This window comes from Crinia signifera, chromosome 3 (assembly GCF_055691185.1).
Source record: "Crinia signifera chromosome 3, ASM5569118v1, whole genome shotgun sequence".
NCBI classification, from domain to species: domain Eukaryota; kingdom Metazoa; phylum Chordata; class Amphibia; order Anura; family Myobatrachidae; genus Crinia; species Crinia signifera.
The window spans coordinates 268708129-268724378 of NC_139219.1; positions in this window are offsets into that span (position 1 = coordinate 268708129).

The following is a 16250-nucleotide window of genomic DNA, read 5'->3' on the forward strand; positions in this document are numbered from 1 at the left end:
TCCCCGCTCGGCCAAAAGTGCATGGAGGGGAAGCAGAGCACAGTAGCAGACAATACATAATAGTGCTTCATACCCCACCTACACCACCCACAGTATCCCCACCCCCACCACCCCACCCACATGAACCCCTAACCACCTTCCCCCACCCATAGACTGCTTGAACCCAACACTCACCCATGCAATAAATGCGTTCACAGGTTAAGGGGTGCAGCCCCACATTATGGTGTAAAGAGCGCCCGTATAGATGTCTTTCAGATTCTCAAAGTGTTAGCAAGGTAAAAGAGTTTATTTATCCCCTTTACCCTGAGTGTATATGCCTAGAATAGGGTTTTGGAGAGTTAACCCGATGAAGGACCTAGCAAGCGCCAGACAAACTGTCTTAAAAATACTGTATAAGTGTAAAGTTCCTCTAGGTGTAGGGAAGTTTCCTAAATCTTAGGGACTGCGTTAGAATGAAAGACAGTTAAAGACAGACTTATTTCGGTTTTCTCCTGGCTGATTGATAAAAGTCCTCCTTGTATGTACATACTGCACACGGCACCAAATATGGAAGTTCTTTGGAATAAGTAAACTATAAATTTGCTTATTAAAAATCATTATGAGAGCCAGTTAACTTCATTTGAGTCATAAAGCATTTGTTCCTTGGCCCTCGGAAAGGGATTGCTTAAGAATACTGCTATTTAGCATCGTTATTATGGGGGTAGACTGCAGTTCATTGTAACTAAGAAACACCACTATGGTGCTAAATTATTTTTACTATATAATCCATCTGTCTGGCATGTCACTCTTTTGTCATTCTGCTTCAATAAGGAAAATGCGAGTCATAGGTGAAAAACCAAATAGCAATAAATGAATATGCCTTTCAGTATTAGTGTGTATTTGGAAACCTAAGATTGCCAACATATTCCTTATCCACTAAGGACATGAAAATATTAAACATAAAATTATGCAAAAGTGAACAAATAAATTATTACAACATATACTGTCACCGTGTTGTTACCTAGTTCACAAAACACATAGTAAGTTCTAAGTAAGGATTATTAAATTGGATACCATGGATGCAGCTGTCCAAGGATTGAATGGGAAACTGATGCATTGAGAACTAGAACAAATGTTATATTAGAACATAATACTTTTCTAGAAAGCCATGTGCATCAATCTCAGGTGGTCATGTCCTGTGCTACAGGGTGATAGGGCCTACACACATAGCAATTTTTAGCTGGGTGTGTAGGGGCCAGCGATATCAGTGCACGGCCCCATACATCGCTATCACCGGTAAAATAAAGAATGAGCATGGACCATAAATATCATTATCGCGTGTTCTCTCATCGGGGAACACTTGTGCTGACAGCTCGCTCAGCACACGGCACTACATATCACTGTGTGTGTGTGCTGAGTAGCGCTGTGTTCTGAGTGATATGAGGGATCTAGAAGAGCTCGCTATGTGTGTAGGCCCCATGAGCTTGATAGACTCTGGCTACGACTGCTGATGCTGCTAGTCAGAGAGTGGAGGAGTTGGGAATGGCTAAGTGGAGTAGGTCATGAAAGGAGTTATAAGAGATATAATAGATAATGGTGGTAGAGTTGGCCAACATATGAGGAGTAATGGTGGAGGTGGCGCAGGTGTAAGGATTATTGGAGGTGGAGGTATGAGTGGAGTTGAGGGAGGTGTGAGATCTAGTGGTGGTTGGGTGGGGGGGGGGGTGTAAGGACTAATGGTGGTAGAGGTATGAGTAATGCTTCGAGAGAACATGTGCTTTTTATCGGGTGATCTAAATGGGATAGCCCCATAAAACATCAGGAAAAAGTGAGCAAATGGGAATTTTTCACACCCCAAATTTAACAGGGATAATAGGATATGCCTGGTAATGTTTTTATTCTCCATTTTCTTTATGTTAATTTGAATCAGGATAAATTGGCCTTTACATTTGCTAGATAAAAAGGGTGGTGGAGAGCACTTTCATATCAGAGCCCAACCTTCCCATCTCTTTACCCAAAAAGAACTTCTTGATGTTTAACTTCCTATATTTATGAAGGACAATGCAAGTAGAACATGTTTTAAATGCTACTGATGGAGCATACTAAAACCAAATTGTAGTACAGTGGTTTCATCATTAGTAAATTTATGTGTACTGAGATTAAAAATGATATCCTTGTTTTGCCCATTCTTGCCCATAACAGTCTTATCAAAAATGATAGGTTCTTTTTTTTTGTTTTCAGTCTTCTTTTTCTTATTGGATCGCTTCATTTTCTGGCTTTTAATTTTACCCTTAGCGATAAATCACATGGAAATAACTTACACACTACTTAATAGTAGAGGCACACAATCCCCCTGGAATGAACCTTGGGGAAAGAAAAGACCACAGTGCAAATATTGTTTAAGCACATGAAAAGTATTTAATTTTCCACGATGCACTCACATGGAAGGAGTTTTCAAAAGCATATATCAGAGTATTTTCATGAAGCCTCATCCAAAACCACTTTGGTTCCGACAGATGGTAACTGTTATCACATCCAGGAGGGGTCCGATCAGCAGCAGTCGCAAGCTTCAGCGCGCTTTCAGGCAATTAAGCCCTTCATCAGAAGCATAGCCGCTGATGCTGAGCAGGGCCCTTTTATCCCTGTACATGCAAATCGTATGCAAATCATATGCAACTTATCTGTGGCCGTGAAACTAAACAGGTACCGAAACCACACTTAATAAAATAATTATAAGAACCATTTAATTTCAAATTCACCATTCAGGCTGTCAGGTACTAATGTTTTTAATTTGTGTATCCAGGACATTTCAGCCTTTGCTAGGAGAATCAACATTATTACATCTCCAATTGGGGTTAATTTGTTGAATGCCCAAAAGGATTTGATATGACAAGGATTAGAGTGGTGAACTTTTTTGAAATGTGCGGGTACTGTATGACCCTCAAGGTTTTTCTTAATATTATATATATATATATATATATATATATATATATATATATATATATATATATACTCAGCTGTTCTAATTTGTAAGCATCTGGTGGTTTTCCCTATGTAACTCAATCCACGGGTGCATTCTAGAGCATACAGTATATGAATTTTTTTGAATTAAATGTCCAAAATTCATTTCTAGGATATTTACAGCCTTTTACTTCAAATTCCTTAATTTTGCTAGGACCTTTAGTTGACCTACACATAAGGCATAGTCCGCAACGATGAAAAACATGACTACGCACACTATTCCTCTTGGGAGCATCAAGGGCACTGTTTACTAGGGTGTCCTTAATAGTAGTGGATCTTCTATAGATGAATTTGGGTTTTGAGGGCAGATGGGATCCCAAAGCAGGATCCTTTTTTTTTAGTTCTTTTTGAAAATATTTTCAACTTCTTTATGTTGATGATGCAATTTACTAATAAAGGACCATTCTAAATTGCTGTCTTTCTCTAATGGTCTAGATTCTTTGTAAAGAAGTTCTGTTCTAGTAATGGTGTTAACCTTAGTTTGGGCATCTTCCAACATCCTTTTTGGATAACCCTTTTCTAAAAATTAGTGTTCATTTCATTTAATTGCTCTTGAAACACTAGTTGTTCTGTGCATTTTATTTTAACTCTTAGGAACTGGCTGAATGGAATTCCACTCAGCCAGTTATGATGATGCTGACTAGTCCTCTCTATGGCCCTTATTCTGATGTGTGCGGCCGGAGCCGCATACGTTGCTCCGGCCGCACAAACCAATCCCCGCCTACATGACGGATCGCCACGGCCGTCCGTACGCGGACGGCTGGCGATCCGCATGAAAATGGTGGGGCGTACGCCTCCACCATGGTGGGAGCTGCCCCCTGCATTCGATGGTCGACGACCATCGAAGGCAGGGCCGCACGCTCCCCCCGCTCACGCAAGCTTAGACCACACGGACAATCGTCCGTGTGAAAGCTTGTATTTGGGCGGAGAGCTGACATCCGGCGATGTCAGCTTTCCGCCCCCATCACTGGCGTCATAGCCTCATTACCATGCATACGCCCCGCGTTTGCATGGGAACGCCCATGAAACGCGGGGCGTATACATAGGTAAATGAGGCTATCAAGCCCCTCACGCCCCTATACGCCCCCTTTGCGGCGTATAATTTTTGTGTGCGGCGAATTCGCCTGCACATGCGCAGAGTGACCTCTGCGCATGTGCAGAGTGAAAACATCGGCGGTACGGCCGCACGCGGGCCGTACCGCACAGATTAGAATAAGGGAAACTGTTGGAATCTGTCAAATGGTGAATTTGAAATCAAATGGTTATTATAATTTTTTTATTAAGTGTGGTTTCTGTACCCATCGGGTTTCTTCTTATTTTTTCTTCTTATTCCTTCTTGTTATATGTATTTTGGGTACTTGTTTCCTATCTGGGCGCCCATCGCGGGCATCGCGTGTACATCGCATGCCATTATAATGACATGCGATGCGACCGACGCGATGCCCGCGATTTTACATAGGGACCAATGTTAAATGTCCCAATTGACCCGCGATGACCACGATTTACCATAGGAAACAATGTTAAATGGATCAATTTCCCCAAATTATCATAGGGAACAATGGGAAATGGGGCAAAAACACCCCTGAACATAAAAATGTCCCCCCAAAAGTACGCCACCCCGCCATCAACGTGAACCCGAAGCGTGGCGAGCGCAGCGAGACCGCGAGGGGCGGCGGTACGCGTCCTCCGACCTTTTCATGCCCTACTATCCACTAGGGCGTGGAGTGAGAATAGAATAGTGTGGCGAGCGCAGCGAGCCACCGAGCCCGAAGCGTGGCGAGCGCAGCGAGCCCCGCGAGGGGACGCGGATACCTTCACAGTTATACGCGTCCCCTCGCGGGCTTCCCAGGTGTCCATGGCGCTCGCCACGCTTCGGGCTCGGTGGCTCGCTACGCTCGCCACACTATTCTATTCTCACTCCACGCCCTAGTGGATAGTAGGGCATGAAAAGGTCGGAGGACGCGTACCGCCGCCCCTCGCGGCCTCGCTGCGCTCGCCACGCTTCGGGTTCACGTTGATGGCGGGGTGGCGTCAACTACTTTTGGGGGGACATTTCAATGTTCAGGGGTGTTTTTGGCCCATTTACTATTGTTCCTATGCTGATTTGGGTAAATTGATCCATTTAACATTGTTTCCTATGGTAAATCGTGGTCATCGCGGGTAAATTGAGGCATTTAACATTGTTCTCTATGGGAAAATCGCGGGAATCGCGTCTGGCCCATCGCACCCGATTTTTTATCGGCCGCGATGCCCGCGATGGCCCCGATTTTACCCCCGATGCCCGCGATTAAAATCGTGGGCGCCCAGATAGGAAACAAGTACCGTATTTTGTATTAATCATAGGGCTTTTATTAAAACCTATTTTGTGTATTTTTTTATCTTTTATGTATTAGACTTTCTAAATATATGGATTTGCGGAATTACCATATAAAATGGACTTTTAAAATGGCTGTGCACTCCAAGGAGCGTTCCACAGGACCGGATGTTACATCAAATCAGGAAGCGTGACAATGGAACGCAGAAAACAGATATGGGACATTATTTCCGGGAACACTCAATACCTCCCATTTCGTCAGTTCCGCTATGGAACTTCTGGCATCACGAACACCGGCATTCACAGCTGTGTATGTTTTACAAATTATTTACAGGGATAAAAGGGCCCTGCTCAGCATCAGCGGCTATGCTTCTGATGAAGGGCTTAATTGCCTGAAAGCGCGTTCAAGCTTGCGACTGCTGCTGATCGGACCCATCCTGGATGGAAGAACTGTTACCATCTGTTGGAAACGGCCTTTTGCCCTGCTGTTAACACATCAAAGTGAATTTTGGATGAGGCTTCATGAAAATACTCTGATATATGCTTTTGAAAACTACTTCCATGTGAGTGCATCATGGAAAATTAAATACTTTTTATGTGCTCAAACAATATTTGCACTATGGTCTTTTCTTTCCCCAAGGTTCATTCCAGAGGGATTGTGTGCATTTAATGTGTAAATGCATGTAGTGTGTAAGTTATTTTCATGTGATTTATTGCCAAGGGTGCACAATATCTTTGTCTATTATTGTCCATTTCTTGAACCACTTGTGGTGAAGGTTCATCTTTGTGTCACCTCGGCTGAAATCTCACCTGTTGCGCTAAAGACATCAGTATTGGATTTTGATTGAGCATGGGGGGGTTTTGGGAGTCAATCACACAGAAATAGGGGGAAAGATAACTAATGTTAATGGGGTGGTCCCCTGTTAGTATGAATCTTAAATCTTTGTAGGTATAAGTTCCAGGGGTGTGCTACCACAGGATAAAAAAGAGAATACAATTGGAAAGGGATAGGGTTGGTTTTGTCACGGTGTGGTGCACCCAGAAGGAGAGAAATTATGATACAATAAAATTTACCATTTAATAAACCTCAATTAAAATTGCGAAATTTGACAAACTACATTAAACATGAAACATAAACAAGTGAATATTGTGCAAATTAAAAATGCCCGCACGGAGTGACTGTGTGTTTATAGCCTCCTTAATTAATCGTGAGAATAAGGGTGACATTCTATGGAGTGAGAATTTTTTTTTATGCGATTTTTTTTCGCAAAAACGGACAAAATCGCATGTTTTTCCATTTTCGCATATTTAATGAGCTGCGAAAATTTGTGAAAAAAGTGCGATTTTGGCCAACAAATTGAACATTCTGGAAATGCGATGGCTGTTTCTCGCAGCACATCGCATCCAGATGTTTTCACATTGAAAAGTATACAAATCGCATATTTAATGGTATGCGATTTGTATAAATGTGTCTAAAATTCGCCCAAAAATCAGACCAGGTTCTGATGGGCGAATTAGCCAGAACCCTGCACAGATCATTGAGATCTGTGCAGGGTTCTGGTGGAAAAAAGGGTTAAACAGTTTAAAAATAAAAAAAACTGTGCGGGGTCCCCCGCCAGAGCATAACCAGCCCCAGGCTCATTGAGCCGGTGCTGGTGACATAAAATCACGGTCCCCGACAAATAGGGGTCCCCTTGATTTAATGAAACCAGCACCAGGCTCAAGGTCCGGCGCTGGTTCCCAAAATACGGGGGACAAAATGACTAGGGGTCCCCCGCATTTCAAGAACCAGCACCAGACCCAACCAGCCAGCAGGGTAATGCCACAGCCGGGGGAGACTTATTATATAAGGTCCCGCGGCCAAAGCATTATCCCCCTGGCTGGTCAGCATGGGCAGGGGTCCTGGGGAAGTGGGGACCCCCCAAAGAAGGGGTCCCCCCCTCCAGGACTTACCAGCCCATGCTGAAAGTCCGGGGCTGTCCCCGATGCCCCTGGGCAGTGGGCATCGGGCTGATGAAAAGTGTAAAAAAAAAAAGAATAAAAACTATTGCCTTATACTGTAGAACTATGAGTCCCAGCAAGCCTACCCGCATGCTGGGACTTGGAGAACCACAAGTCCCAGCATGCGGGGCATTAAAGGGCCCGCTGGCACTTGTAGTTCCACAGTACAAGAAATAGTTAAATAAAACACACACTGACACCCAGAAAAATAAACGTTTAATACATCCACAGCCCACACATACTGATACTTACCTACCTTGAGCCCTTGGGTCGTCGGTCCCTGGATCCGGGGTCCGGGGTCCTGGCTCCTGGGCTGAAGAGTCCGGTTTCGGGGCCTTGGTCCTGGTTCCGGGGCTGGTCCGGGGCTCCTGGGCTGAAGAGTCCGGTTCCGGGGCCATGGTCCTGGTTCCGGGGCTGGTCCGGGGTCCGGGGCTCCAGGGCTGAAGAGTCCGGTTCCGGGGCCTTGGTCCTGTTTCCAGGGCTAGTCCGGGGTCCGGGGCTCCAGGGCTGAAGTGTCCGGTTCCGGGGCCTTGGTCCTGGTTCCGGGGCTGGTCCGGGGAGTTTTTTTTTTTTTTTTTTTATTGCGATTTCCTGCAAATGTGCGATTTTCAGACCTGAAATTCGCACATTTTCAGGACTAAAGAAATTGCATCAAATCGCACCTTGTCGCACTATTTGGGCCGTTTTTTGCATCCCATTAAATATGCGAAAAACGGCCCAATCTTGCGATTTTTCAAAAGTGCGATTAGGTGCGGTAAAAATCATGCGGTTTTTACTGCTACACATAGAATGTCCTAAGTAAATAAACCCTAAGTCTCAGTATGGTCTCCTTAGAATCCTTAGATTGTAGGCTGAGAAGCCTTACTATTATATAGGATTGGAGGTACAGCTTGAGATGTAAACTGTAACCTTATGTGTTTCTTCTGTATGTGTCTCAAAACAGAAAATATGTTGTAATTCAAAATAACCAGCTAGTTGCAACAGATTGTAACAAATAAGTATGAGCCACTGGTAATCTCATAAATGTACTGGCCTAACAATTGCCTGGTATGTGGACTGTAATATTAAGATCAATTGCTAGTACCCAAGTGGAGTTATAAATTAGACATAAGCAGGTCTGTATGTAGTTTTTGGGTAGTACATTTGTAGGTCTCAGCTATAGAATGAAATCTGTTGCAATACGCTGTGGTAAGATTGTTTATGTGTATGCTATGCACAATATCTAAATCTTTGCGCCCGTTGACAGTGATCAATTAAGTGTGGATTGGTACTGATCAATTGACCCCTAATAATAAGGGTGTTGAGTTGTGTCTGTATTATCACATTTATAGCCGGGGGTATCAGTGTACCGCTGCCCGTGCTCGTGTTAGAGACGCAGATCGCCCCATTTGAGATAGATATAAGCGGGGAACCGGCACCGCAGCTAAATGTCCTGCTGCTCGGCGGTAGCACGCTATGAAGTGGAAGTCCTACTGCGGACTCATATACACATGAAAGGCGGGTGCAGAGATCGACATACACAACAACACATTAGAGTCCTGAAAAGGACTAGTATTTATATATCAGATAGGGGCGACACACAGTTAATGTCCGTGCGGCAAGGATGCCGACGTATGTTTCGCAAATCTTTCTGAGGGCAACCCAGAAAGAGAAAGTCTCGCCTCTCTCAGCCTAAAGAAAAATGGTGTTGTGAGCATCCATTAGCCATTATTGGTATATGATCCTGTATTCTGCTCCTGGGAGTGGTGTAGTATTTTGGGGAAAGGTGGATTCATATTCTGTTTATGCACAATTCATGGAGATTTTCATCCATTTAAAAATAGTCTGTTAGCACAGAACTGTCCTTATGACCGAATTCTGCCCTGTTCGGATGGTGGGGGGGTCTGTGCATGTGTGTATTTGTGCACGTGCAGACCCCATGTGTGAACGGCTTTGGCGAGTATCACACTTGCTGAGGCGTTTGCACCGGTGGTGGAGGGAGGGAATGGACACTGGGCCAATAGTATGGGAACCCCCAGCATTTTATGGGCATCCCTATGAAAACACTGGGTATTTCTCTGGGAATGCAGGTGGGCCGATGCCTGCTCAGGGCGGGTGGCTCACATCCAATGTTGTGCCAAAGTAGCCCCCAAATGGAACGGGACATGGCCTTGTGGCAAGGAGTGTGGAATCGTACCATGCCCCGTTATCATTACCCCAAGGTTGTGCTCAGGATTCCCTGAGATGTTGGGCTGCTCCCAGAGACTCTCCCTGCACTGTTGGCTCATCATCAGTGACATTAACACCAAGGGGCTAATTCAGCTTCTATCGCTAATTAGAGAATTCGCAATTACAGCAATTATCGAATGACTGCACATTTGCACTGCAGACATTGCGATGGTGATAATCAAAAGAAAATGCATATGGATTGTAAACTCAGTGTGGCCAGACTTTTAATGACAGGAAGCCAGCGTTTGGGGGTGCTAAACCGCAATTTTCTGGGTGTGTTTAAAAAAAAACGCAGGTGTGCCCAGGCATTTATGAGGAGGGTCTGTGACATCAGAAATGATCAATTCCACCCTGTCTCAGTCGCAGATTAGAGGAAGGGTCAGAGCTACTCACAATTACACATACAGCAAAACCTTTAGATGGTTCCGTTTAAATTTGTGAGTTGATAAAAGTTAGCAATCCATTCAGAATTCATTCTCAAAATATACCTTGTGTGGTTTTTTTTTTTCTGTCTGGGCGGCGGCTTTCTCCCGCAGTACACTGCGTATTCTCACATTCAAGCTGAATTAGGCCACAAATTATTTTGTAATCCATTTGCCTCTAGAGTGAACTGTGTTTTGTTTCATCTACAATGTGAATAAGATGCAAAATATATACAAAAGAACCTATACCTCTCAAAAGCGTCTGAGCCGCGCTTGGCATCTTGCAATTGCTATGTACTGTAGTTTGATGCTTGGAATATGAGGACACATCTGTAATTCTCTGTTCATGGCATCTTGTAACTGTCAATGAATGCATAATATAAGAATGTACAGATGACATCTCTGTTATAGTTTTAACTTCGTATAAGATCTGGTCATCTAAATATTGGTACAAGGTCTAAAACAATACGCGTAATGTACAAACGTCACACAATATAGAGGTGATATGACATTAAACTCACAAAACACCATGGGGGCAAACATATTGACCCAGTCCAGATTCTGGGAAGCATGAGCATTGGTGGGGCACAGCCACAGTAGCACTGAGAGGAGGGGAGTGGGTACTCTGTAACTGGGCACGGGCCTGTTCGGGCAGCAGACGTTCGGGCAGGGAGACGTTCGGGCAGGGAGAGAAAGGATTTCCTGCTGCTGCAGTAGCATATCTCCCCTGCCCAGCACATGGCATGCTGGTTGCTTGGCTGGTAAAAGAGGTAGTGCCCCCTTTCAGCACCACCACTGAAGCCACTCAGTAGACCTGACACCAAACCTTTGCTGTGCACATAATCTACAGTTTTAATATTTTCTAAAGAAGGAATCTGTCCACAACTCCCCATGTTAACGATGCCCTTCCCAGTGCTGAGGCCCAACAGAGCCACTGGTGCCCGTACACATGCCTTGTTCTGCATCAAATTGATATTTTGCAATGGGGACGTGGCCACAGAATAAAAGAAAATGAAATTATGCCTCCTCCTATGTACATTATCGTCAGTACCAGCAGCAGCTTCTACCTGTTTATAGGAGGCGGCTGCCGTTGGCCATGCTCCCAGAACTCGGCAGCCTTTGTCCCTACTGCTGCCCGATCCTGGCATTTGTACAATGCAACTGATAGTAGTGACGGTGGTATAGTACATGCGCAAAAGTCTGGCTTCTTTGAACTGCACTGGCTGCAGCCCATAAAAACCAGCTAGGGCTGCATGGTAAGCAGGGAGTGGCTTCCTATAGGAAGCAAGGTCTCTGCCTATCACAGCCCAGGTGACTGACAGGTAGGTCACAGTGAAGCCAGTGTACAGCAGTCTATTGGAATTTTATCTATGGGCTGAAGGATTGGAACCACCAACCCCCTCCCCAGTAATATCTGCCACTGGTCGGTAATTGATTTAATTTCCAAAGGAATTTTTTCAATTTATTATTATTGCCATTTTTAAACTAACACTAAGTCTATTGATTACATTATGCCTCCATTTCACACCTCACATAGGGAAAGATTTATTAAATTCTTAGAGAGAGATAAAGTACCAATAAAACAGCTCCTGTCATTTTTCTAACAGCCTGTAAAGTGAGATTTCCTGTAGAAGTTGATTGGTTGATGCTGTATCTCACACCAAGCTTCGATAATTGTTTTCCATAATGATGCTTCCTTTCACATACGGTCATATCCATATATTATTAGACATATCCCTCTATCAATCTTATAAGATCAACACCTTCAGCTACTGAAAAACATTGCTTTTATAAACATTCCAATGATTTAATTGGCTCCAGTTTGCTCTGTGCCTGCCCACATAAAAACTGAGAAGGTAATAATTCATTAAAGTGCCAACACTAGTCTTAAACCCATTATAAAAAAAAAAAAAAAAATTTAAAAATAAACTTGTCTTGAAAACTAAAATATCACACAATCATTTGATCTCAGCTCTTTCACACACTTCCTCACTAAAATAAGTACATGAACACGCAAGTGGTTAATTCTATAAAACTGCTGAGTTGTGCACACTGTCACTGCAGGTAATGTGAAATCGCACAATGACAGTTTCTAATTATCTCTGGAAGGGTAGGAGTCATACAGTAACTGCAGAGTGGTCACCAATAAACAGAAACTCCTACAGTCTTCATTCTGAAATTTGTGCATACAGTGCACACAGATGTTGGAAACTCTACACAAAAGTATATCAGATAAACACACAGCACACTAAAGAATTGGAAATGATTCTGCACCAATGACTTCAATTATCTAGAAAAACAATAAAGGCTATACTACTGAAAATACAATAGTATGCCTCCAAAAGGTGTAACTCAAGTCAGCGGCATAACTAGAACTTTTTGGAATCCAGAGGAAAAGCCTCGACGAAGCCCGTTGGGAGTGTTGGAAGAGTACATGTAAACCCCATGGGTAAGCATGCTAGTCAGGGCATCTGGATTATCAGAGAGTTGGACCCATAATATATGTATACAACTGTAAATGTATCTGTGCATGTATCTAGTGCTGCGCTGGGTGAGGGAGGGAGTGATCTGATTGGATCCCTATCAGCAAGGAAATGCGATAAAAGCACATAGGCTTCTACAGGGCTGATCCATCTAAATATGTAAATGCTCATTATGGGCCTTATAGTAGTTCACTCTTAGGCTGTGTACACATGGGGGCGATTTTGTCTAATATCGTGGGCAATATGGTCGCTGAGCAATCATATTGCCCACGATGGGAGTGTGCACCCATCGCCGAGTGCGCACTCCCGTTTTCTCCCCCGTAGTGAACGCTGGTCGCAGGAACATGCTCCTGCGACCAGCTGATTTCCACTGTTGGGCTCACCCGGCAGTTTCTTTTGCATCAGCGACCATAGACATCACTGATGCAAACGGGACACTGAGCGATATATCGCTCATCGCGAGCGATATATCGCTCAGCGATATATCCCCCCATGTGTACGGGGCTTTAGAGGCAAATTCCTTCTTAACTGGACAAAACCATGTGCACTGCAGGAGGGCAGATGTAACATGTGCAGAGAAATTTAGCTTTGGATGAATTATTTTGTTTCTGTGCATTTTTACACTGCAATATAGATCTCACCCAAATCTAAACCCCACCCAAATCTAATTGTCTCTGCACATGTTACATCTGCCCCACCTGCAGTGCACATGGTTTTGTCCAGCTAAGAAGGAATTTCCCTCTAAAGGTGCGTACACACAGGGCAATATGATCGCTGGCAATATATTGCTAGCAATATATTATTCAGCAATCATATTGCTCAGTGTCCCGTTTTCATCTGCGACCAGAGATGGTCGCAGATGAAAATGTCACACTGCCGGTAAAAGAGGCAGGAGCATGCTCCTCCGACCAGCAACCATTCAGGGGCTGAAAACGGGAGCACGCACCCGGCAATTTATCGCTGGTGCACACTCCAATCACTGGCAATATGGTCGCTTAGCGACCATATTTCCAGCGATATTTGCTATAATCGCCCTCATGTGTATGCACCATAAGGGTGAACTAGAATAAGGCCCTATATACTTTATGACCAATTTGCTAAAGTCTCAGTATTGGCTTTGATTGAAATTAGTGTTATTTTCTAGAAATTGTATTTGTTTACATATAGAAAAACAACATCCTAAATAGTTATTATAATATATTATAATACTGTATATTATAGTAATGTTTTTAATTTATGAATTTGTGTTAGTCAACACTAATTAAGGCCATTATAAATAATTCACCATTAAGATACAATTATTTAAATTGTATAAATGCTGCCATCTTGTGGCAACTCTCAAATTTCACAACCAGGTTTTCTCCCTTATTTCTTAATAGAGTCCACACTTGTGTACTGTACAAATGCAAAGTTGCTAACAAGTCTCACAATGCATGGATCCAATAGTGTGTACACACAGAGACACAACTATAATTCAGAATCACAGGTCCCAAAAGTATATTTGAAATATATTGTGGCGCCTGTGCATTAAATGGGAGCTGTACCTGTAGACAGGGGCTGGCTGGCAACTTTTAGCCTGGGGGGCAAGTCCCGAGCACTGGCCCATAAGTAACAGTGCATCCTTAAATGCACAGGCTGGTCCCCCTGCATAATAACAGGACACCACAGGCTGCTCCCCCTGTATAACAATATCAGGACACCACAGGCTGCTCCCCCTGCATAATAATACCAGGACCCCACAGGCTGCTCCCCCTGTATAATATTACAAGGACCCCACAGGTTGCTCCCCTCTTATAATATTACCAGGACACCACAGGCTGCTCCTCCTGCATAATAACAGGAGGACACGACAGGCTGGGGACGGCAGAAATATTATATATTTGTGTTTGTCATTTAGATCATAAGTCACCTGAGCCTATTGTGATATCTCTCAAGCCTCTGTGCTGCCTTTCTCCGATCTCCGGGTCTGTGCTGCGGCTCCCTCTCTGCCCTTTCCTGAGTCGGGCCACCTCAACCTCCATCCTCCGACCACTGGCTCTTTCTCCAATGTCAGACGCACGGGTGGGCAGTATCACTGCCAATGAGTGACAGTCACTAGAGGTGGAACTTAATTTATAACACGTGGCCCTCCCTTAGTTATGGCCCTGAGCATGTCCTCAGTGCAGGAGGCCGGCGGCCATGTTACTGTAGCCGAGGTCATGTTCTGAAAGCCACGGCCGGTGCTGCAGCAGTAACTGGACAATACGCTGGATCACAGGCGTCACCGCAGTAGTAACTTATAAAGCGGCCCCGGGGGGGGGGGGGGGGGGGTTGGGGCACATGGCCCTCTGCCCCACGGCCCAGCCCGCCCCTGCCTGTAGGTGAGACAACTTACGGACATGTTAGGCCACATTCAGATGCATGCCTGTACTCCAGAGGAAGGGCTGATATTATCATTAACATAAGTTTGCATAAGCAACTACAGTCTTCAAAAATTGGGACTGCCCCTTCATAATCTAGAATGCCCTAGATAGATAATAAAAGTTAAACCAAGTATTGCCAAGATGTAAGGGGCAGCACTGACACATACACAAAATTAAAAATGTGTATGAGCTGCCAGCTGTAGCACTGAACTTGGCGGCTCTCCCCTCCCCCAATCAAGAGACATGGGTGGGGGGTGGGGACACACTGTAATGGCACTGGCAACCCCTTCCGTCATCACTAACCCTGAGAGCCAGCGGGTTGGGGGGATTTTGCAGCTCTTTCCCCCAGCGCTGGCCCCAGTGCTGATCATGTGACACAGCAGTGGGTTTAGCGGCTCCCTCACCCAGTTCCAGCCCCAGCACTGATCCTATCATGATTATTGACATCCAGCAGACATTTTACCTCAGAAAGGCTGTAATACGCTCTTCTCTTACCCAAATGTACATATTAAAAGATATACTATCCCAGGAAGGTTAAAATAAGCGAACAATCTAATGAAGGGTTAACACAGAGACTGCGTTTACCTCAGATGATAACTGTACGACAGGCAGACATTTATTTAGTTCTTCATCAGAAGGAGAGAAGAAGTCGGTTTCCCTGACAAATATTGTTTGATGGAGAAATAGTGACTGTACTAAGTAATAAGGTGTAAAGACTTTATACAGTTGGCTTCATGCTACAGTGAGTTACACACTTAGGCAAAGGGGTACTTATGTAATATCTGGGCTCCCGTTTTTCTTATGAGACCGCGTCCCCTCGAACCATCCAGCGGCTTCCTGCTTTCGTGGAGCCCGTCCCTCCAGAGGGGCGGGTGCTGGTTCGGCCCCCAAACCTGCCTGGGGGCGAACGCTAGATAGGGCGATTACGCCGGTGCGGGTGGAAGCCATGTTAGAATAGCTCCGCTCGTATCCTGACAGGGAAGCGGCTGCTTTCCTGCAAGAGGGTTTTAGTGACGGCTTTCGACTGCCTGTTCAGGGGGAAGTCCGGGGGGGTGCTTTTAGGAACCTGCAATCTGTGCGCACTCTCACTGCCGTGCTGTTGGAAAAGGTGACCAAGGAGGTCCAGTTGGGACGAATGGCGGGCCCATTCCCACACCCTCCGGTGACAGATCTGGTCATATCACCGGTGGGAGTGGTCCCTAAGAAGTGCCCTGGGAAGTTCCGGCTCATACAGCATCTATCTTATCCAGCGGGGCTCTGCGTCAACGACGCCATTCCTGCCGAGTGTTGTTCGGTGACTTATCAGTCGTTTGATGATGCTTTGGCTATGGTACGTTCATTTGGACGGGGTGCACTCACGGCTAAGGTCGATGTTGAGTCGGCTTTCCGCCTGCTTCCGCTGCATCCCGATGCATTTAGG